The sequence below is a fragment of the Somniosus microcephalus genome, chromosome 30, assembly GCF_052327205.1.
Source record: "Somniosus microcephalus isolate GS21.2 chromosome 30, FLI_Smic_1.0, whole genome shotgun sequence".
NCBI classification, from domain to species: domain Eukaryota; kingdom Metazoa; phylum Chordata; class Chondrichthyes; order Squaliformes; family Somniosidae; genus Somniosus; species Somniosus microcephalus.
In genome coordinates this window covers 33,107,353-33,130,187 of record NC_141016.1, presented here as the reverse complement: position 1 = coordinate 33,130,187, position 22,835 = coordinate 33,107,353, and the positions used below count along the sequence as shown (strand labels likewise).

At 44.9% G+C, this 22,835-nt stretch overlaps 1 pseudogene; it reads left to right on the top strand.

Annotated features, from left to right (window-relative positions):
- LOC147098111 (scavenger receptor cysteine-rich domain-containing protein DMBT1-like) overlaps positions 1-22,835 on the top strand; it is a 184,461-nt pseudogene that overhangs the window by 116,256 nt on the left and 45,370 nt on the right.

The window sequence follows — 22,835 nt, the reverse complement described above, 5'->3', positions numbered from 1 at the left end:
GGCAGGCCCTGAAACGAAACCTAACATACATAAAGTTGTGGGAAGATTTTTTAAGCCAGACAGCTAGGTAACCACAGAATATGCATCCTTCATCTTGGAACACATCAAGTAAGAATGGACCGAATCAACCTGTTTGCATACATAATCGGTAACAGCTCACAGGTAGCTGCCGAGCCAGGAAATCCAATTATTTTTCATAAATAACAAACAGCCAGGATATCGAAGCCATTAAAACAGGGAGACCACCACCCCAGAAGTCGTTAAAATAAATGACATTAATCATTTAGACAAGCCCGCTAAAAGTTAGACAAAGAACTGACCTGATTTGGCGCGCAGATAAGGGGTGAAGAACCAGGTATAATTGTAGGCCCATCGGTAGTGATCACTGTCTTAGCTCTTCTCTTGGTCTCTCGCTTCCTCTCCTCCCTCCCCGTGCTGCTCGACACTGAGGATGCCGATTACAACACCGGGGGCCAGACGCGGGAGAAGGACAGAACCGAAACAAACGAGCACAGGACAAACAGGCTGCAACTGGCCAGACGAAATCAGACGAGAAAAATGGTAAACTGGGAAAGTCAGAGAAGGGCAGCAGAAAGACGCATTGGGGGACAAATGGCCTAGTTATAAGCTGGCGTTTGTGAGAATAAGTTGGTGTTCAAAGCCTTTGAGAATAAACTAGCGTTTAAAGCCTGGACAGAAAAATCGGACAGTCAAGCCCATTTAAGGATATGATGGTGTTTGAAGCATGGGTCGTGAAATCAAGTTGACAATATAAAACACCACCCGAGCCCCAACTGTCATAAAACCTGTCAGCAACCAGACTGCCAGAGGAAGAAGTAGAAGACCCATCGTGAATCAACGAAGATGTTAACGGAGGAGAAGAGAACGGGTACTTTACTCAGATGACTCCATCGCCGTGCCCTGTGAACACATGACAATCGCGAACCCCAGCGGACAACATGAGTGAACCTCATAACCCATTCCAGTTAAATCAACAGGTTTCGAATTGGTGAGCATGAATTCCTGGCCCCTCATAGCTTAATCTAGTTAGGTATTGGGGGTGGGATAAGGATCAGGGGATTTTAATGCATTTGTTTCCCTCGAAGAGCCGTGTGCTCCCCATTCCCATCTAAGTGTAATTGTTTTATGTCTGTAACTAAAGCAGTAATTCTCAGTAAGATTGTTTTATATGATTTTTTTTTTAAATTCACTGTTTTCTTGTACCAAACCACTTGCCTACTCGATTTTCTGTATCACCACCTGTAGCTAAGTCCGGTATCTAGAACACAGGGGTGTGGGAGCGATTCGAACTGCTCAGGGACAGTCAGGGGCAGAATTGACTGAGCACACGCCACCCCCTACAGAAATGGCGCCCAGGGCAGGACACCAGCATCAGGAGTGCGAAAGAGCGCCTATATTTCCTAAGGGGGCTGAAGGGACGTAACCTGTCACCCCTGATCTTCTCTAACTTTTACTGCTGCACAATAGAGAGCATCCTGACGAACTGTATCACAGTATGGTATGGCAGCTGTAGCTACTATGACCGGAAAGCCCTGCAGCGGGTAGTCAAAACTGCCCAACGCATTACCGGCACCCGGCTACCGACCAAAGAGCACATATACCAGAAACGCTGTTTACGGAGGTCACGGTCCATCATCAAAGACCCTACCCACCCCAGCCACAGTCTGTTCCCCCTCCTGCCATCTGGGAGATGCTACAGATGCATTCACACCCGTACGACCAGATTTAGGAACAGCTTCTTTCCCAGGGCTGTCATCCTACTGAACTCCACAAATAAACTCTAAAGCCTGCACATCTGCCAATGCACTTTATTATGGTTATGTTTATGTTAATGTATTACAAGCCAAATGTATGTTGAATGTTTAAATGTCTTAATCTAAATGTACACTCTTGGGAGCCGCAAGCCTACATTTCGTTGTACTGCACTTGTGCACTAACAATGACAATAAAAGTTGATTTGATTTTGATTTGATTTTGAATGGTTCGGACGAGCAAACCGTGATGGAGGAAAGTATTTCTGATTATGTGTTTAGCAAGGTGAATATCACGAAGAAGTGGATCACCAATCTGTTAAAGGCTGGGCATCTGGTTAATGCCGCAGCTAATTGGACAGAAGGGAAGGAGCACAGGAAATCCCTAGAGAAGGCAGTCTGGCTGATGGGTTTCAAGAAGGAGGCCCAGCTTTTGGACAGGCTCGTTGCAGCACAGGCAGCCGAGGTAAATGAGTCAGCCCTGCAGATCCAGGACAAGGCTCTAGCAGGGGAGAAGTTACTGATAGCATTGCAGGCCCTGAATCAGGAAAGGGTACAGTTACTGGGAGAACACAAGGCCAGGTTGGAATTCCTGCAGTGCCAAGTCACCGAAGCCAAGGGTAATGAGTTGATGTTGTGGGAAAAGAATGCCTGCTTAGCGAGACAAGTAAGAGAGCAGGAGGAGAAAGTGAAGAATATAAAGGCAGCTTACAAGCTACCGAGTAAACAGGGGTTTTCAGACGCAGATCATGGCCCCTGCAAAGAACAGATAGAGTAGCTGAGCCTGTCCCTAAGGAAAGCAAAGTGCATGGTGTGCCTCATAAGCCCGAAGGCAGGCCAGGCGGATTTTATAGGGAATGAGGGGAGAACTGTTCATACATCATTGGTAGTGCCAAGGGGCGACATGGTTGAGGGACAGGAGGTCCCACGACCACCACCCGTAGTGCCAGATTTTAGCGAGGTCTGGAGGCAACGTGGGTGGAGTCAGGGGTAGGAGTGGAAGTGGAGCCACCCCCACAAGAGAGGCCGGAGCCAGGCCTGATGTGCCCAGCCTGGCATCGGAGGTTCGGCCCCCCCATTAATGGCGAGGATGAGGGACCCCTCCAAAACCATTTTGTATTAACCTATAGCACTCAACAGCTTAGGGCTATGGTGAGCCATATCCCAAAGCTCTCCAAAAAGGGCGATCCCTCGATCCACTTCAGGGAAGTAGAGCAGGCAGCCAGCATCAACGACTGCGATGGTTCTGAGCAGGCCAAAATGCTGCTATTCTCCGTGGAGAGTAGACTCCTCCAATCCCTCTCTGACTTGCGTAAGGAGGGGCAGAGCGGGTATGAGGAGCACAGGGATGAAGTTCTGGAGGCCATGGGGATGAATGAGGGAAGTCCTTTCTCCCGTGTGGAGAAGACTGTGCAGCTCACGGGGGAAACCCCGCAGGCTTTCACGGACAGGTTATGGTTGGTTTATAGGAGTGCATGTCCTGGGGCACCTAACCGGGCATTCCTGAACAGGGATCAGCTGGCCCATTGGCTCTGTTGCCTGGTGGCAAACAGCTTACCACAGTTCCGCGGCAAGTCGGAAGTCTGGTTCGACCACAAAAATCCCCAGACCACCGAACTTATGGTGATCAGATAGATGGCGCTAGCTTATAAGAACGGTAGGGAAGCCGATGCACACCCACCAAACGGGAAGGTGCATGAGGTAAAATCCGGACAGGTTAGGAATGAGTGGCATCAGGAAGGGAATAACCCTTCTAGCACAAAGCACAATTGTTACGGGTGTGGGAAGGATGGACACTGGAGGAAGGAGTGCAAAAACCCTTGGAAAGATAACAAGGGAAATAATTCCACAGGCCCAGCCCAAAAGGCAGAGGGAGGAATCCCTCCCGCTGTGGTCGAGTCATTTTTAGACACCATGAGGTCCTTATTGACTGGCCACGGGAGAGTAGCAGCCGCTACTGATGCTCTGTCCCTGTCAGCCCCATCCAACCCACAGCCATGATAAGAGCCAATGCAGCCTGTTTACCTGTGTTCCCTTCATTATGATGAATGGAAGAGACCTCTCGTGGAGATGGAGGTAGAAAAGATGAAGGGGACCTATCTGTTGGATGCAGGCGCATCATGCACTGTGGTCCATTCAGCTAACCCCACCATCTCACCTCTATTTAACGGAGTCCCATACAGTCTGTCACGATTCACAGGCAAGGAACAGGCCGGCTCGTTTTCCATCCCGCTCGTCATTCGTTTAGGCCCACTACACTCTAAGTGAACCTGTGTCCTAATGAAGTGGGAATTGGAGGGTAGAAGAGGGGTCCTGGGAGTCGACTTTATTGTAGGCCACGGGACCCTGGTCGATTTAAGAAATTATTGCCTATGTGGGGCAAGTACATGAAAGGACGGCGAGGTGGTAGTCATCCCAGGGAAAGAAGGGAAGGGGACCGTGTGCACCATGAAGCCCAAAGAGGGTTATAACCTCGAGCTCATGGTCAGTAATACCCCGAAGGAGTTCCAGGCATTTGTGCAAGCCCACCTAGCCACATTTGCAACACACAAACACAACTACAGGAGGGTCAACGGGTTTGAGGTCAGCGTCAACGGGGACCCCATGACCCGACCACAGAAACAGTACCACTTCCCCAGGGAAGCAGAGCCGGACATGGAAGCAGCCATGTCCTCTTTAGTACAGCAGGGAGTCCTGAGACCGATAGCCCCCCACGTAAAATCTCCACTGTGGCCGGTTAAAAAGCCAGATAATTCCTGGAGGGCCACAGTGGACTATCGGGTGCTCAACTTTAACATCCCAGCCTGTGTACCCACGGTAGCAGCAGTTGCCAACCTGATAGGAAGTATTCCAGCATCCGTGAGCACTTTCACGGTGCTGGATATTTCCAAGGGTTTTGGTCCATCCCTTAAAGGAGGGAGGATCGGTACAATTTTGCCTTTACGTTTAAAGGGCAACAGTACACGTGGAACTGTTTGCCTCAGGGCTTCTACAACAGCCCCAGCATTTTTCTTCAGTGCATGGCAAACAGTTTAAAGGGTTTCAGCCAGCCCAGTCAGCTGGTACAGTATGTGGATGACCTGCTCCTGTTCACAGATTCGCGAGAGGAGCATGGCCCACTGCTGGCCGAACTGCTGAAGCTGCTCAGGCAAGAGGGTTTTAAAGTCAACCCCAAGAAAGCGCAGATCGTCCAGCAGGAGGTGAAATTCCTGGGCCGGACCATACGCGCTGTGGAAAAGGGCCATAGATAAGGCTAGGAGGGAAGCGGTACAAGAGTTACCAGTCCCCAACACAGTCACGGGTGTGAGTTCGTTTCTAGGGCTAACCGGGTACTGCAGAGACTTTATTGAGGACTATGCTACCAAAGCAGCCCCTCTGCTCCGACTCCTACATAAGGGAGTGGAGTGAGCTTGGTATGAGGGTTGCCAGGCAGCATTTGTCAGGCTCAAGAAGGACTTGCAGACCGCACCAACTCCAGGGGCCATAGTTGGGGGCAAAGAGATTTTCCTGGAGGTAGCAGCCAGCGGGGACAGCCTGTGTGCTATGATGCTCCTAAGAGCGGCATGGCAGGCTGAGGCCGGTGGACTACTCTTCCAGGAATCTCACGGATGTGGAGAGGAGCTACACCAATTGTGAGAGGTAACTCTTGGTCACACATTGGACTGTGAAAAGATCGCTGATCTTCACAGGCACCTCTCCCATCACCCTCCTCACCCATCACACACCATCCCAGATGCTCCTGGATGGGAGGATCAAGGATGGGACCATGAGCAGTGCCCGCATTGCTCACTGGGCCCTGCTCCTCTCACAGATGGACCTAAAGGTGAAGGGTCTCTGCGAGCCAAAACTCGCAGCCAACCTGCTTTACCCTGGAACAGTCCACCCGTGTTCCATAGAAGGGGTTTGGGAAGTGGACATACGTTTGCGGGCTGAGATACACCCCACAAACTGCGAAATCTATGTGGACGGCTCCAGCACGGTATCTGCTGGTGAGTGACTCACAGGGTGTGGAGTTTATGACTCAGCGGAAAACATTGCCCTGGCAATTAAGCTCCCCAGCACCATGAGTGCCTAGCAGGCTGAACCGTCCGCGGTAGTGTACGTTGTTACACACCCCAAAATCTTCCCAACCCCATACACGATTTGCTCACACAGCATGTTAACGTGCAATTCGTGTATGAAGTACCAGGCCATCTGGTTCCGCCGTGGATACAACTCCACCGACGGGAGACCCCTCACAGTGAAACCCCTGCTGGAGATAATCTCAGCAGCAGTGGGGGAGGAAGGGGAGGTTTTCATCCATAAGGTGAAAGCCCATTCCTCCACAGAACCCCGTAGTCAAGGTAACCAGCAGGCTGAAATGCTAGCCAAGGAGGGTGCCCGCACAGGCACTTTCTGGAGCCCATATGGGTCCAGACCCATGGCAGCACTCAGGGGTAGGGCCGGAACAAAAGGCAGTGCAATGGTAGCATTAGCCCTGGACCTTAAGACGTTCCAAAGCCAAGGCCCCGTGCTCAAGGCTGTCCTCAGTGCAGTGACTGAGGGAAAAAGGGCAGTGAGTGCTTACGGCACAGCAGCCCTCCCCATAAAAGAAGGCATGCTGTTTAGGGGAGAAAAATGGGTAGTGTCGCAGCAGCACCGGAGGGAATTCCTTCAACTGCCCCATGAGGGTCCAGGAGCGGGGCATCAAAGGCCTGAGACCACCTGGCAGCAGACGGAACAGGCGAGATGGTGGCCAGGACTCAGGGAAGATGTCCGCGAGTTCTGTGCCGGCTGTCTGGTGTGCGCTGCTAACAACCCTGACCCCCACCAAAGGAAGGTAACTATGGGACACATCAGGAGGGTAGAGGGACCATGGCAGTCGATACAGGTCGACTACATCGGGCCTCTGCCCACCGCCCAGGGAGGCTATAAGTACTGCCTAGTCCTGGTACATTTGTTCACGAAATGGTTAGAAGCCTTTCCTTGCAGAACAGCCACAGCTCTGGGTACAGCCAGGATCCTGGTCCGGGACAAGTTCTCACGATGGGGGCTACCACAGTATGTGCAGTCCGACCAAGGGAGTCACTTTACTGGGCAGGTAATGCAGAACATTCTTATGCTGCTCGGCATCGAGGAGAAGTGGCATGATGCCCACAACCCACAGTCATCAGGGATTGTGGAGAGAATGAATAGGACCATAAAGGAAAGGTTGAGGAAAGAGACGGTGGACTCGCTTCGAAAATGGCCCGACGTCCTACCGTTGGTCCTGATGGGGATCTGGGCCAGCCAGTCGAAAAGCACGGGGTACTCCCCACACGAGCTGATGACTGGTAGGGTTATGTGGACCCCCACCCATGTACTAGACCCGGTGCTCACAGAAGGTCAGCTCAGGGAGGTAAACCGAGACAGGTTCGCCTGAAACCGCTTCGAGCACCTTAAGCCGGTCCACGGGCAATCTGCTGGGAACATGGGAAAGTAGCATTGGAGCAAGTGATTGCTGTTAGAACACCGAAAACACCACGAGTGGGAAGAAGGGGATCAGTTCATGGTGAGGAATTTTGCTCGGACAGGGAGTCTGGAACCATTACACATGGGGCCCTACAGCATTGTAGACAAGGCAAGCCCCATGTTATATGCCATTAAAATGCCTCGGCGCACCAAATGATCCCATATTAATCAGTGTAAACTGTTTAAATCCGAGAAGAGAGAACAGTCAGTTGGGGTAAGGTCTGAGGATAGAGATCCTCATCCAGCAGTGGGAACAGGTTCACAGACTGCACAGGCAGGCGCTGTGGCTTGTTTAAGGGGAGTTGCCATCTCACCCACCGCTTTGGATATTCCCCCACTCTTCTGGGATTCAGATGAGGAGGGACCCGAGTGCGAGGACGACGCCCCTGACCCAGGTTTATAGGAGTAGTGACCTGAGAGTGAAGGCCCCGCCCCGGACCCAGATTTGGGACCTGGGGGCGGAGACCCTCAGCCCGCAGCAACAGGCTGCAAAGAGTTACCTGCCCGTAGCCCAGGTTCAGGAGAGGTAAAGCCTGAGGAAGAAAATCCCCAGCCAGTGGTAGCGATGAGCCCACTCACTGCACCGGAGGGGGCAGCGGTTCGGGTTAAAGGCCCACCAGCCAAGAAAACCCCACCAGCCAAAGTCCCTAGAAGGTCCCAACGGACGCCCCAGCCAAGGAAACCATGGTCACCGGCTCCCCATTTTAAGGGGGCAGCACCCCGAGTTAGGGTTAAGTCCAAGGACAGAGGTCCCCAGCCAGCAGCCACAGGCTGCGAGGGACCGGAAGTACAGGGCAGTGCACCCACACCGAAGGGAGTCGTGTGCCGCAGCCCAAACAGGGATTAGGCAGGCCGCCCGGAGACGGGCAGTGGATATATATAGTTAAGTAATATTAAGGTTGGTATTGTTAAGTTTGTGTCTTTAGTTTAAGTTTAAATAAGGATTGGTAGTTTAGTAGTATTGTTCAGAGTGTTTGTATTTGAGTCGAGGTCGCAAGACACGACTATGCTTCACCCAAGCCAGAAAATCTCCTCGGGACCTGGCTGTATGTTCTTGTATCTCTTCACAGGCAAGGATTTCAGGATGAAGGGGGGTGTACTCCTACTCGCCATGATAGGAATGAGAATTGGAAAGCGAGGTGATGTGGAGCACTCCCAAGTCTATGGGTGTTCAGGAGATAGAGCACTGATAGTGACCGATGGAAGTGGCAAACTGGATGCAGATTAGCTCGCCGTTTACTTCCACGAGGGAAGGTGGGCAGGGTAGTTGGGGTCCAATTCGACTCAGTACTCCAGCCAGACCGGGTTCACGTATGGGGAGGCCACCCTCCTGTGCCCCAGGGTACAGGTCATTGCCACAAGGGTCAGCGTCACCGTAGGGAAAAGTGTATGTTTTACATGCAAGGGACAGTTTCCGTTGGATAGGTGGTGATGGCTCGGGAAACTGAGCAAAAAATTGGGAAACCCCGCAGTAAGGTGGGAACGATTGGGGAACAACACCCATCGGACGATTACAGGGACTCACGGGGGATTGAGTGTATCCTGGGACAATTGGTGGGAACGGGAGCAGGGGATTTATGTCTGTATGTGGGGGTCAGAGAAGGTCTGCCCCACAGGCATATTCATCATTTTCCACTGGCAATGCCAAGATGCCGGGATGGGGCTGGAGTGGGATTCCAGCCTGAATGCGTGCGCAGTCCCATACTCCCCGATCCCAGTGATAGCCACTGAAATTGTAACCCACTCCGGAAAGCCCCTGCCCACGACTCAGGCAGCAAGGACACACAGGGAGGGGTGCCCCGCCATCACCAAGTGACCAGGGAATGGGCTGGTACTAGTGTCGGCAGATCAGGATCTGTACCAGGGGGTACACTACGCGGTAGCCTCCGTGATTTTAAATCTCACCGAGGTACATTTACCAGAGTGGTGCTCCAGAGAAATGGAACAACTATACCAGGTCAAGTTAAAGGAGATGTTTAGAAAATTTTATGGGTTCGATTTTGCTAATGTAGACAAAACCGAGCTGTACACCACACACCGTGAGTTTTTGGGTAATAAAGGGAGACAAAGAAGGGGAGCTTGGAATTATGGTTTACTGCGTTTAACACAGGGTCTTCTGTCATCAACAGTTTAGATGACATAGAATTGCAAACCCAAATAAACGGTTTAAAAACACAGTTAAAGAAAATCTTGATGGATGAGAACAGGGTAGTAGGCTCAGGGTTGCATGAGGACCAGGCCATGACGGTCCATTTAAAAGAGAATATAGCCGAGCTGGAAAGGCACGCGAAGACCGTAAATGCCCTCATGAGAGAGGGCAGAAATGCTTCAGATCAGGCTGCGCAGAATGAGGTGTGCATGCTGTACAGGGCATGGTTGCTGGGCGAGGGCCGCAGTAATCTGGAGGATTTAACACATGGTTTAGTCCCACCCTGGATCAGCAACAAACACCTCGCATCTCTCCATCCATTTGGGAATGCATTAAGCCCGTGTCAACTCCGGCTAGCTTCTGAGGCCTACCCAGTCCCAGTGGATTGTGGGCAGTCCAACCACACGATCATAGGTATAGTAGAGAGAATGCCGGTCATGGGTAGGACAGCCTGACCCGCGCTGGTATACAGGGTAGAGAACATTGGACTCATTCTAGGGGGTGCACACATCCGTTTCACAGCAGTCCCACCTTATGTCATAAAGTGGGAGCACGCTATGACAGGTACAGACCTCTCTGGTTGCCAGAGCCGGGGAGCACACAATACTGTGTCCCCAGCACATGAACGCCTATTCAAAACCACAGTGCAGGTTTAAAGCTGTTGGTGCAAAACCTATAAATTGTACCATGGAGTTAATGGCACAGGACCATGTTCCCCCACAGGTAGCATATATAGGAGATGGGACATATTGTGTCACCATAGGTGCGCCCCACTACCAGCATGGACAGCATAGCTGGTGTCCGGTAAGTGAGAGCAGTTTCAGCTTTAAACACGAGGCAGAAGTTCCAGTGGCCCAGGAACGAATTGTCCCCATTCCTGAACCCTCCACTGTTCACCTGACTGTAAAAGAGAATCTCACAACTTGCAAAAGTACATAGCGCATTTTGGCAGCGAAATCCCCCCTCTCCCAGAACACCTTACCAAAATACTCAAAGCAGTAATAGTCTTCCAGAAACATTTCAACACTCTGGAGCAGGAAACAGTAGAGATAGGGACTAAGATATTTGATATTGTAGTTCCACCCTGGTGGGACATTTTGAAAACATAGAGGCCCCTTCGTGGTTTAGACTGGCTTCAAACATTCTCGTGGTTTGCCAGCTGGGAATAGCATTTTACCTAGTATGCACTCAGTGCAAGGGAAAAGGTCAGATACTAGAATTCCGAAACCAAAGGACCTGGAAGGAACATTATGTTAAGGTGGAGGGAGATACACCTGAATGAATTTGTGTTTTTGTATTTCTGATTAAAGATTGTTTTTTTGTGTTCTTTTATTGTTTCTTTAATAAAGATTTTTGACGTGTTGTTTTAATAAAGATGTATGTGCACCAAGTGGTGCAGGGTTGTTGGACAACCTCCATGCTTGGGTGAGTGTAAAAGACTGTAATTATTCTATGTATGCTTATGTACACTACATTTTTACAGACTGGGAAGTGCATGTGCCGTGGGTATCATTAGTGTAGGTAATTACAGGGGAAGATTGGCGATGGAGGGTTGGAAATTTTGCTCATCTTGTCAGGATGATACTTAAAGCGAGTTTAGTATCAACAGGGGGGAGTGTAGGGTTCTCAACATTCCCACATTCCCCAAAAGTTATGAATAAAGGGACCCTGTATGGACAAGTTATTAAAAAAGGGTACCCAAAATGGATTCTGAAACCTTGTGACCAAAATGGACAGAATTTTAAACGCAAGGCCCTGCAAAATGGCAGGCCCTGAAGCGAAACATAACATGCATAAAGCTGTGGAGAGATTTTGTAAAGCCAGACAGCTAGGGAAACACAGAATGCGCATCCTACATCTTGGAACAGATGAAGTAAGAACGGACCTAATCAACCTTTTTGCATACATAATCAGTAAAAGCTCACAGGCAGCTGCCGAGCCAGGAAACCCGATTATTTTTCATAAATAACACACAACCAGGATATTGAAGCCATTAAAACAAGGAGACCACCCCCCTCCCAGAAGGTGTTAACATAAATGACTGTAATCATTTAGACGAGCCCACCAAAAGTTAGACAAAGAACTGACCTGATTTGGCATGCAGATAAGGGGTGAAGAACCGAGTATAACTATAGGCCCATCGGTAGTGATCACTCTCTTAGCTCTTCTCTCGGTCTGTCACTTCAACCGGCTGCAACCGGCCAGACAAGACGAGATGAATCAAATGGTAAACCGGTAAAGGCAGAGAAGGGCAGCGGAAATACGCATTGGGGGACAAACAGCCTAGGTATAAGCTGGCGTTTGTGAGAATAAGTTGGCGTTCAAAGCCTTTGAGAATAACCTAGCATTTAAAGCCGGGACAGAAAAATTGGACAGTCAAACCCATTTAAGGTTATGATGGTGTTCGAAGCATAGGTAGTGAAATCAATTTGACAATATAAACCGCCACCCGAGCCCCAATTGTCGTAAAACCCGTCGGAAACCAAACTGCCCGAGGAAGAAGAAGAAGACCCATCGCGAATCAACAAAGACATTAACGGAGGAGAAGAAAAGGGGTAATTTACTCAGATGACTCCATCGCCGTGCCCTGCGACCAAGTGACTATGGTGAACCCCAACGGACAACACGAGTGAACCTCAAATCCCATTACCAGTTAAATCAACAGGTTTCGAATTGGTGAGCATGAATTCCTGGCCCCTCATAGCTTAATCTAGTTAGGTAGTGGGGGTGGGATAAGGTTAAGGGGATTTAATGCATTTGTTTCCCTCGATGTGCCATGTGTTCCCCATTCCCTTCTAAGTGTAATTGTTTTATGCCTGTAACTATATCAGTAATTCTCAGTAAGATTGTGTTGCATTGTTTTTCAATAAAATTCACGGTTTTCTTGTACCAAACCACCTTTCTACTCGATTTTCTGTATCGCTGCCTGTACCTAAGTCTGGTGTCTAGAACCCAGGGGTGTGGGAGCAATTCGAATCGCTCAGGGACAGTCAGGGGCAGGGCTGACTGGGCACATGCCACCCCCCCTACAAATCCTAAGTTGCTAAGGGAAGCTAGGCTGGAAATAACAGACACACTGACCACAAGCGGTCAATCTCCTTGGATATTGGAGTGGTGCCAGAGGAATGGTGGATTGCAAATGCCACACACCTGTTCAAAAAAGCAGAGTGGAATGAACCAGGAAACTACAGGCCTGGCAGTCTAAAGTCAGTGGTGGTTGGAAAAAACTACTAGAGACCATTGTCAAGACAAAATTAATTCTCATTTGGAGAAGCATAGGTTAATAACGGACAGCCATCATTTAATAGTTAAACTTAATTCACGTCTGAATAACCTGAGTTCTTTGATGAAGTAACAGAGTTGACTGATGAAGGTACTGCAGTACATGTTGTATCTATGGACTTTCAAAAGTGCCTCACCGAAGATTAATTCCGAAAATAGATGCTCATGATATTGAAGGGACGGTGGTAACTTCCGTAGTACATTGGCTAACGAATAGGAGGCAGAGACTAGTGGTGAATTGATTTTTCTGTGACTGGATAGAATATTGAAATTGTGTACACCAGGTGTCAGTATTAGGACCATTGCTTTTCTTGCAGTCTATAAATGAACCGGACTTGGGTATAGGGAATACAATTTCAAATATTGCGGGCAATATAAATTAACACAACATATTAAATAGTGAACATTATAGTAGCAGAATTCCGAAAGACATAGACATACTGGTGAAATGTGCAGACACAAGGAAAATGCAATTTAACGTGGCTAAGTATGAAATGTTGGTCTTTGAGAGGAATAATATGGAGAGACAGTACAATCTAAATTGTACTATTTTGAGGGTGTGCAAGAACAGAGGGAACTGGGGTGCATATTGACTAATATTTGAAGGTGACCGGGTAAGTTGAGATGGTGGTTTAGAAAGCGTATGGGTAATTGGCTTTGTTAGTAGGGGCATTGATTATATAAAAAACTAGAAAATAATGCTAAAACTTTACAAATCTCTGGTTATGCCTCGGCTGGAGTATTGGATACAATTCTGCGCACCACACTTTAGAAAGTATTATCGGGTTATAGGCAAAAAGCAGGAACATGAAACTAAATTGAACAGCTCTTTCAAAGAGCCGGCACAGTTGTAATGGGCCGAATGGCCTCCTTCTGTTCTGTATGATTATGTGATCCAGATGCGGGGTCGGTGATGCATTTCGCTTATCAGACTCACACAGCTCAACAGCAGTGGATGGAACCTGGTCTGTTTTCTTCTATTAATGGGCAGGTTCCTTCTCATTGGTGTATTTTACCAGACTGCAATTCACGGTTAACACCTTTCAAAATCTATTGGTTATTTTGAAAGAAACGTTGATTTCTGTACAAACTGTTTTCAAAGAACTAAGTTCCAGTTCTGTCGGGGTGTCAGAAGGTGCTGGAGGGTCGGCTCGGTATCTGCAAACAACATTCGGTTAATGTTCAGGTCCCGTCACTGTAACCAGCACCGGCGACGATGCCGCGGTCCTTCATGACTCTCTTTTTACTGCAGCTTCTCAAATGTGAGTCATCGTTGATTATTATTATAATATGTGCCTCATTAATATAATTATTGATCTTTACTACTGAACACATTGAGGTGATGTGCAAAGTATATGTTGTTGTCTTGAATTTTAATCGTGTCATGTGGAGTTTTATGAGATATCGGGACTGGTTTCTCAAACGCCTTCCACCTGCAGCACTTCTACAGACAGAGCAGATTGGAGTTGTAAATCTAATTGGATTATTTAAACTGAGACTTTTAGAAGTAGAGCGCGTTCACTGATAGAATAGAGTGTATCGGAGTCTGGGGTGTAAGTGAAGTCATTGAGTGTAGAACACCAGTCAAAGCTGCACCTACTGCCGACTGAACACACACACACATTTCGGTCACAGATATTTTTCACTAGAAGTGCTGTCTGACCCGGTGTGATAGAGTGAACTGAAATACTTTAAAACTTTTTTAGCAGCATTAGAATTTTGGATGAGGTTTATAAATATTGTATAAGAAAATATTAACTACTGGTGGAACCAATATTGTAACAATTAGCATTAACCATTAGAATAATTACAATTAAATACATTCTCCAAATGTTAATGTTAGTAACATTTCCTAAATCTTTGGAAAATTTGCTGTGTGAGTTTTGTTGTTTAGTTAGTGGTTATCTTCAAAGTTATGAACTTTTAATATTAAACTATTTTTTCAATTTAATACATGAATATGTACAGACTGATGTAATAATGATGCTTTCTCAGTCTCCCTCCACCTGCTCCATTCTTTTTATACAGTGTCATGTAGAATTTAATGAGATTTTGGGACTTCGTTCTCAATCTCCTTAAACATGCTCCATAGTTTTTGCTGAGATTTTTGGTCGGTGACTCCGTTCAGTATCTTTCTGTTTCCAGTGCGTGTTTGGTTATATTTATCAACATCTATCAATAACAAATGCTGGTTTACATGACAGGGAAACGTTATCGCACTGTTATCAGATAATTTGTGAGTTTAACAAAATATATTTCTGTGGTTTAATTTATTTTATTTTATAAAACTGATTGGATTCTAAAATCCTGTTTTGTAGATAATTTAAAGAACATTTTCTACAAATCATAGAATGGAGAAAAAAATATGAAATGTATATCACTCCCTGAATCATTTTCACAAATCGCCTGCTGATCAAATTCAATCTGAAGAAAACGGGCATATTTTCTTCAAATTTGTCATTCATTGGGATCGCATGAAGTGTATATTGAAATTATTACTTAATTTGTAGAATATTCATTTGATATATATTTTCAGCTGTTTGTTTGATTTTAAGTTCCATCAACTTGAAATAGGGAATCAATTATCAATTTCTGTTGTTGACAATCAGCGCGTTCAGAATATTGTTCATCTGATTAACACTTACTTTAAATTCCCAGTCGAGATTTGTGTCAATCTTAGATTTAAATCCGAAATCGGTCACAATAACGCGGCAATTTTGCTTTATTTTGTCCCCTGCGGCTGTTGTACAGACAGAGCAGACTGGAGTTGAAATTCTATCCGGATTATTTAAACCAAGCCTGCTGGAAGTAGAGCGCTTTCACTGATAGAATAGAATGTATTGGAATCTGGGGTGTGAGTGAACTCACTGAGTGTAGAACACCAGGCAAAGCTACACCTACTGCCGACTGAACCCACACATACATTTCGGTCACAGATATTTCTCACTAGAAGTGATGTCTGACCCCAGTGTTTTGCCGAGTCTGGAATTATCATGTTAGGCTGTTGAGCATTAGAGTGCTGTACAAGGTCTTTAATATTGTATAATAAGTATTAACTAGAGGTGAACCAATATTGTTTCAATTAGCATGCATGTTTAGTATTTTTAACTATACTATCCAAAAAGAATATGTCACTAAAACTTCCTTCATCTCTGGGGAATTTACTGTGTGGGTGCTGTTGTTTAGTTTATCTATGGATAAGCTTTTTTCTCATAATATGTACCTCATTAATAAAATTACTGTTCTTTACTACGCATTGAAGTGATGTGGAATGTAAATGTTGTTATCTTGAATTTTAATAGCGTCATGTAGCGTTTAATGAGATATCGGGACTGGGTTCTCCATCGCCTTCCGCCTGCAGCTCCTGTACAGACAGAGCAGACTGTAGTTGAAATTCTAATAGGATTATGTAAACTGAGTCTGTTGGAAGTTGAGCGCGTTCACTGTTAGAATAGAGTGTATCGGAGCCTGGGATGTGAGTGAACTCACTGAGTGTAGAACACCAGTCAAAGCTGCACCTACTGCCGACTGAACCCACACACATTTCTGCCACAGATATTTCTCACTAGAAGTGCTGTCTGACCCCCGTGTGAGAGAGTGAACTGATTTATTTAAAAAAACTTTATTGAGCATTAGCATGTTGGATAAGGTTTACAAATATTGTATAATAAAATAGTAACTAGTGGCGGAACCAATAGTGTATCAATTAGCATCAACCATTATTGCAATTATAATTAAATAAAGTCTCCAAATATTGTTGTTCGTAATATTTCCTAAGTCATTGCAGAAATTGTTCTGTGAGTGTTGTTGTTTAGTTAGTGAATATCTTCAAAATTATGAGCTTTTAATATTAAACTATTTTTTGTACATTTACATGCACAGACTGATGTAATAATGACGCTTTCTCAGTCTCCGTCCACATGCCCCATACTTTTCATACAGAATCATGTAGAATTTAATGAGATATTGGAACTTATTTCTCAATTTCCCTCCACCTGCTCCATACTATTTTTTCAGTGTCATGTAAGGTTTAATGATATTTCGGGATTTGTTTTTCAATCTCCTGCCAGATGCTCGATATTTTTTGCTGAGGTTTTTGGTCGGTGACTCCGTTCATTTTCTCTCTGTTTCCAGTGTGTGTTTGGTTATATTTATTAATCTCCACCAATAACAAATGCTGGTTCACTGACAGGGAAACGTTATCTCACTGTTATCAGATACTTTGTGAGTTTAACGAAATATATTTCTGTGGTTAAATTTATTATTTTATAAAACTGATTGGATACTAAAATCCTGTTTTGTAGATAATTTAAAGAACATTTTCTGCAAATCATAGAACGGAGAATAAAGCATGAAATGAATCTCACTCCCTGAATCATTTTCACAAATCGCCTGCTGATCAAATTCAATCTGAAATAAACAGTCATATTTTATTCAAATGTGTCATTCATTGGGATCGTATGAAGTGAATATTGAAATGCTTTATGCAATTCGAAGAATTCTCATTTAAAACATATTTTGGGTTGATTCATTTTAAATTCCATCAACTAAAAATAGGGAAACTTTACCCATTTCTGTCAATGTCATTCTATTCAGATGTAAGAATATTTTACATCTGAATAGCACTTATTTTAAATTCCCAGCTGAGTCTTGAGTAAAATTTAGTTTTTAAACAGAAACCAAGACACTACCGCAGCAGTTTTGTTTTGTTTTGTCCCCCTTGGCTCCTGCACAGACAGAGCAGACTGGAGTTAAAATTCTAATCGGATTATTTATACAAAGCCTGCTAGAAGTAGAGCGCATTCACTATTAGAATAGAGTGTATCAGAGTCTGGGGTGTAAGTGAACTCACTGAGTTTAGAATACCAGTCAAAGCTGCACTTACTGCCGACTGAACCCACATACACATTTCTGTCACAAATATTTCTCACCAGAAGTGCTGTCTGACCCCGTGTGTTTCAGTGAACTGAACTATTTTAAATAGTTTATTCAGTATTAGAACGTTGGAGAATTAATTTCAATATTGTTAAATACTAACTAGACGTGGAACCAATATTGTTTCAATTTGCATTAATTAACAGTATAATCATTGTTAAGTTTACCCTCCAAAAAATGTTACTGAAATTTCCAAACTCTCTGGGATTGTGCGTATTGTTGTTTAGTCAGTGATGATCTTCAAAATTATGAACATTTATCTGAAATTAATCATTCTATTTCATATATTTATATGTAGTGTTTAATGAGATTTCGGGACTGGTTTCTCAATCTCCTTCCTACTGCTCGATACCTTTTGCTTAGTTTGTCGGTCGATTACTTCAGTCATTTTCTCGCTGTTTCCAGTGTGTGTTTAGTTATATTTATTAATCTCCTTCTTTAACAAAATCTGGTTTACTGACAGGGAAACCTTCTCGCACTGTTATCAGATACATTTTACATTTAAAGAAATATGTTACCGTGATTCATTTTATTTGATATAATAAAACTGATTGGAAACTAAAATTCTGTTTTGTAGATTTAAAGAACATTTTCTGCAAATCATAGAACGGAGAAAAAACATGAAATGTACATCACTCCCTGAATCATTTTCACAAATCGCGTGCTGATCAAATTCAATTTACAGATAATGGGCATATTAATGTGTCATTCATTGGGATCGTATGAAGTGAATATTGCAATGTGTTATTTAATTTGTACAATTTTAATTTAATATATATTTTGGGTTGTTCATTGATTTGAAAGTTCCATCAACTTCAAATTGCAAACAATTGTTCAACTCTGTCTGTGTCAATAAACAGGTGTATTATATATTGCATCTGATTAACATTTACTTTAATTTTCAGAGGAGATTTGTGCTAAATTTAGATTTAAAATCGAAATCGAGCACAAATTCCGTACCAGTTTGCTCTATTTTGTTCCCTGCGGCTCCCGTATAGACAGAGCAGACTGGAGTTGATATTCCAGTGGGGTTTAAAACCGAGCCTATTGGAAGCAGAGCGCATTCACTGTTAGAATAGAATGTATCGGAGTCTGGGGTGTAAGTGAACTCTCTGAGTGTAGAACACCAGTCAAAGCTGCACCTACTGCCGACTGAACACACACACACATTTCTGTCACAGATATTTCTCACTAGAAGTGCTGTCTGACCGCATGTGATACAGAGAATTGACCTATTTTTTAAAAGATAATTTGTTCAGCGTTGGAGTGTTGGACAAGGACTATATATATTGTAAAGTTAGATATTAACTAGAGGTGAAACCTATATTGCTTCAGTTAGTAATCATTATTAATTGAGCTCTTTTCAAGTACACTCGTCAAAAATGATGCTATTGAAATATCCTAAACCTCCCTAGGATTTGCTGTATGAGTTTTTTTGTTTAGTTAGTGAGGATCGTCTAAGCTATGAGCTTTTTATATTAAATTAAGCTTTCTATTTCATACATTTGGATGAACAATGTCAAGTAATAATTAATGTTTCTCAGTCTCTTTCCAAATGGTCCATAATTTTTCTACAGAATCATGTAGTGTTTAATGAGATAACGGGATATATTTCTCAATCTCCTTCCACATGTCCCATACTTTATATGCTGTGTCATGTTTTGTTTAATGAGTTATAGGGACTTGTTTCTTATTATTCCTCCAATTGCTCCATAGATTTATATAGTGTCATGTAGTATTTAATGAGATAGCGGGATTGTTTCTCTATCTCATTCCACATGTCCCATGCTCTGGTAGCTTTGTGTAACAAATCCTGATTTTGTTTGTATATTTAACTACGGCAGATAGCGATCAGAGCACTTTGTCCTGTTCTTGTCAATATTCGATGCGTCTTTGTTGATTTTCTAACCATGGTAACTTATATCCAGGCACTAGTTAAGGGCTATGGAGATATTTTGTTAGAAATTACACTTTGCACTGTTAATGCTCAGAGTCGGGATTGTTTGGTGTGAGCTCCTTCTGGTGTTTTACTGGAGGTTTTAACGTGCAATTAAAGATTTTGAATTCATTTGCTTCATAAACCCAACGGGAACTCATTTAATTGTGAATGTTGTTCAAGTTGGACTTGATATAGTTTAATATAAAATAATTTTTTGTAATTCTCGACACACCTGATAATCTGACAGGAGAAGAACTTTCATATAAACGCTGTGTATTGACCCTATTTTGTAATCTCACAATCACCAATTCTAACAGAAGCGTTGAGTTTTTAAAGTTTTTGAGTAAATACAGAAAGATTATTCCCACTAGTCTGTCAATGGATAACAATAAATGATGAATGTGCAGGACAGGAGAGTGTTGTTCAGGACTGCTGAGGCTCTCCTGGAGTGGAAGCTTGTAATGCTCTGTCAACTTTTCAGAACCCGGACTTGAACGAGACCAGAGAGATTCTGTTTGGAAACTGCTCTCAATCAAGAATCCTTGACAAACGCAGCTGAGGACAAGAATCGGTGTCACTTTGTCTGTAATATATAACCTAGGGAATAGAAAGAGACCAGGTGATCTGGAGGGCAAAATATCATCAGCGGGATGGGGAGCAGGTCAACACACTGTCTCTAGTATATAACATATAGAATAGAAAGAGACCTGGAGAACCGTGGGACACAATTTCATCAGGGGGGCTGGGAGCAGGTCAACGCACTCTCTCTAGTATATAACATTTAGAATAGAAAGAGACCTGGAGATCTGTGGGACACAGTATCATCAGGGGGGCTGGGAGCAGGTCAACACACTGTCTCTATTATATAACATTTAGAATAGAAAGAGACCTGGAGATCTGTGGGACACAATATCATCAGGGGGATTGAGAGCAGGTCAACACACTGTCTCTAGTATATAACATTTAGAATAGAAAGAGACCTGGAGATCTGTGGGACACAGTATCATCATGGGGGCTGGGAGCAGGTCAACATATTGGCTGCATTTTAAAAAGGAGCAAAGATTAACCAGTAAATGAGAGGACCATTAACCGAACATCATTAACGGGTAAAATGATGGACCAATCGGCGAGGACAGGTTACAAGAGAATTCGCTCAGCTGGAACCTATTGAGGAACAGCTAGCACAGAGATAGGAGGTGTGAACCCGTCTAACCAATGGTTCATTTTGATTTGTTTCAGAAACTTCCAATTACAACTTTATGGAAGCTTTGACGTTTCCACATGGAAAACATTGAGTTAAACTAAAAGGCTCTGAAACTCATCACACAATAAGATAATCTATAATTTAATTTAAATTATACTAATATTCCATCCTGAACTTTGCATGGGAATCCTATACTTCGCTACTTAAAATCACTGTGAGAGCGCCTTCAAATTCGGCTGCACCCAAAAGTTTGTCACCTTCCCCCGCATAATTCATGATGACATGCAAGGCATTACACTGACCAATGGATCCAACACAAACCCAATTCATGTATGGATCGGTATCAAGCAAGGCTGTTTTATGGCAACAACGTTCTTCTCAATCTTCCTTGCGGCAATGCTCCATCTCACCCTCAGTAAGTACCCTGCTGGAGTGGAGCTAATCTACAGAACAAACGGGAAACTGTTCAACCTCTGTCACCTCTAGTCCAGATCCAAAGTTGACCCATCCCCTGTCATTGAGTTACAGTATGCAGACGATGCTTGCGTCTGCGCGCACTTGGAGGTCGACCTCCAAACCATTGTGAACACCTTCATGGAAGCTTACGAGAGCATTGACCTTACACTAAACATCCATAAGACAAAGGTCCTCTACCAAGCTGCCCCCGCCACACAGTACTGCTCCCCGATTATCAAAATCGATGACGAGGCCTTGGACAATGTGGAACACTTTCTATACCTCGGAAGCCTACTGTCAACAAAGGCAGATGTCGATAACGAAGTCCAACACTGCCAGTGTGCCAGCGCCGCCTTCGGTCGCCTGAGGAAGTGAGTGTTTGAAGACTGGGACCTCAAACACAGCACCAAGCTCATGGTCTACAGAGCAGTAGTGATACCCGCCCTCCTGTAAGCTTCAGAGACATGCACCATGTACAGGAGGCACCTCAAATCCCTGGAGAGATAAAACCAACGCTGCCTCCGCAAGATCCTGCCAATCCATTGGCAGCATAGACACACCAAAGTCAGTGTTCTCGCTCAGGCCAACATCCCCAGCATCGAAGCTTTGACCATGCTTGAACAGCTCTGATGGATGGGCCACATCGTCCGCATGCCTGATACGAAACTCCCAAAGCAAGCACTCTACTCGAAGCTCCGACACGGCAAGAGAGCCCCAGGACACCCTCAAAGCCTCCTTGAAAAAGTGCAACATCTCCACTGACAATTGGGAATCCCTGGCACAAGACCGCACAAAGTGGAGGAGAAGCATTCGGGAAATCACCGAACACCTCGAGTCTCTTTGCCAGGAGCAAACAGAAGCGAAGCACAAGCAGTGGAAGGAGCGCACGTCAACCCGAGAACTCCACCCACCTGCCCCTTCAACCATCGTCGGCCCCACCTATGACAGAGACTGTAGGTCCATAATTGGACGAAGCAGTCACCTGAGAACTCATTTTTAGTGCGGAACCAAGTCATCCTCAGTTCCGAAGGACTACCTAATATGAAGATGAAGAGCACTGCAGCTGTTAAAAGAGCTGCAATGCTCATCATCACCACCGCCTGCTCAGGGCAACTACACACGGGTAAAAAATTGTCAGAGCACCGTCACCAGTAACTTTCAGGACTAAGGGGAAAGGGCAGGGGACAGGGACTAATTGGATCGCATTTCAAAGAGCCTGCACAGGCAGGATGGGCCGAAAGTCCTCCATCTGTGCTGTGTCATTCTATGATTCTACGAGGAGCAGGTCCATCACCACCGCCTTCTCTGGGCACCTAAACACTGGTAATACATGGGGCCCGAGCACTGTCACCACAAGGAGAGAGTGTGCCCAGGTGTCAGTGTGTGTTTGTGTGAAAACAATTCTCGATAAACTGTTGGCACTTTACAAATGTCAGCTTGCTACATAGATTGTATTTGAGGTTTTATAAGTAATGAAGAACAGATGAAATCACAGGCCCCGTTTCAGATTTTCACAACGAGACTGGAATTGTTACCCCACAGTTCATTGTATGTGTGCGTTTTCTTTCTGACATTTTTATTAATTTCTTGCCCCAGCGAACTATAATT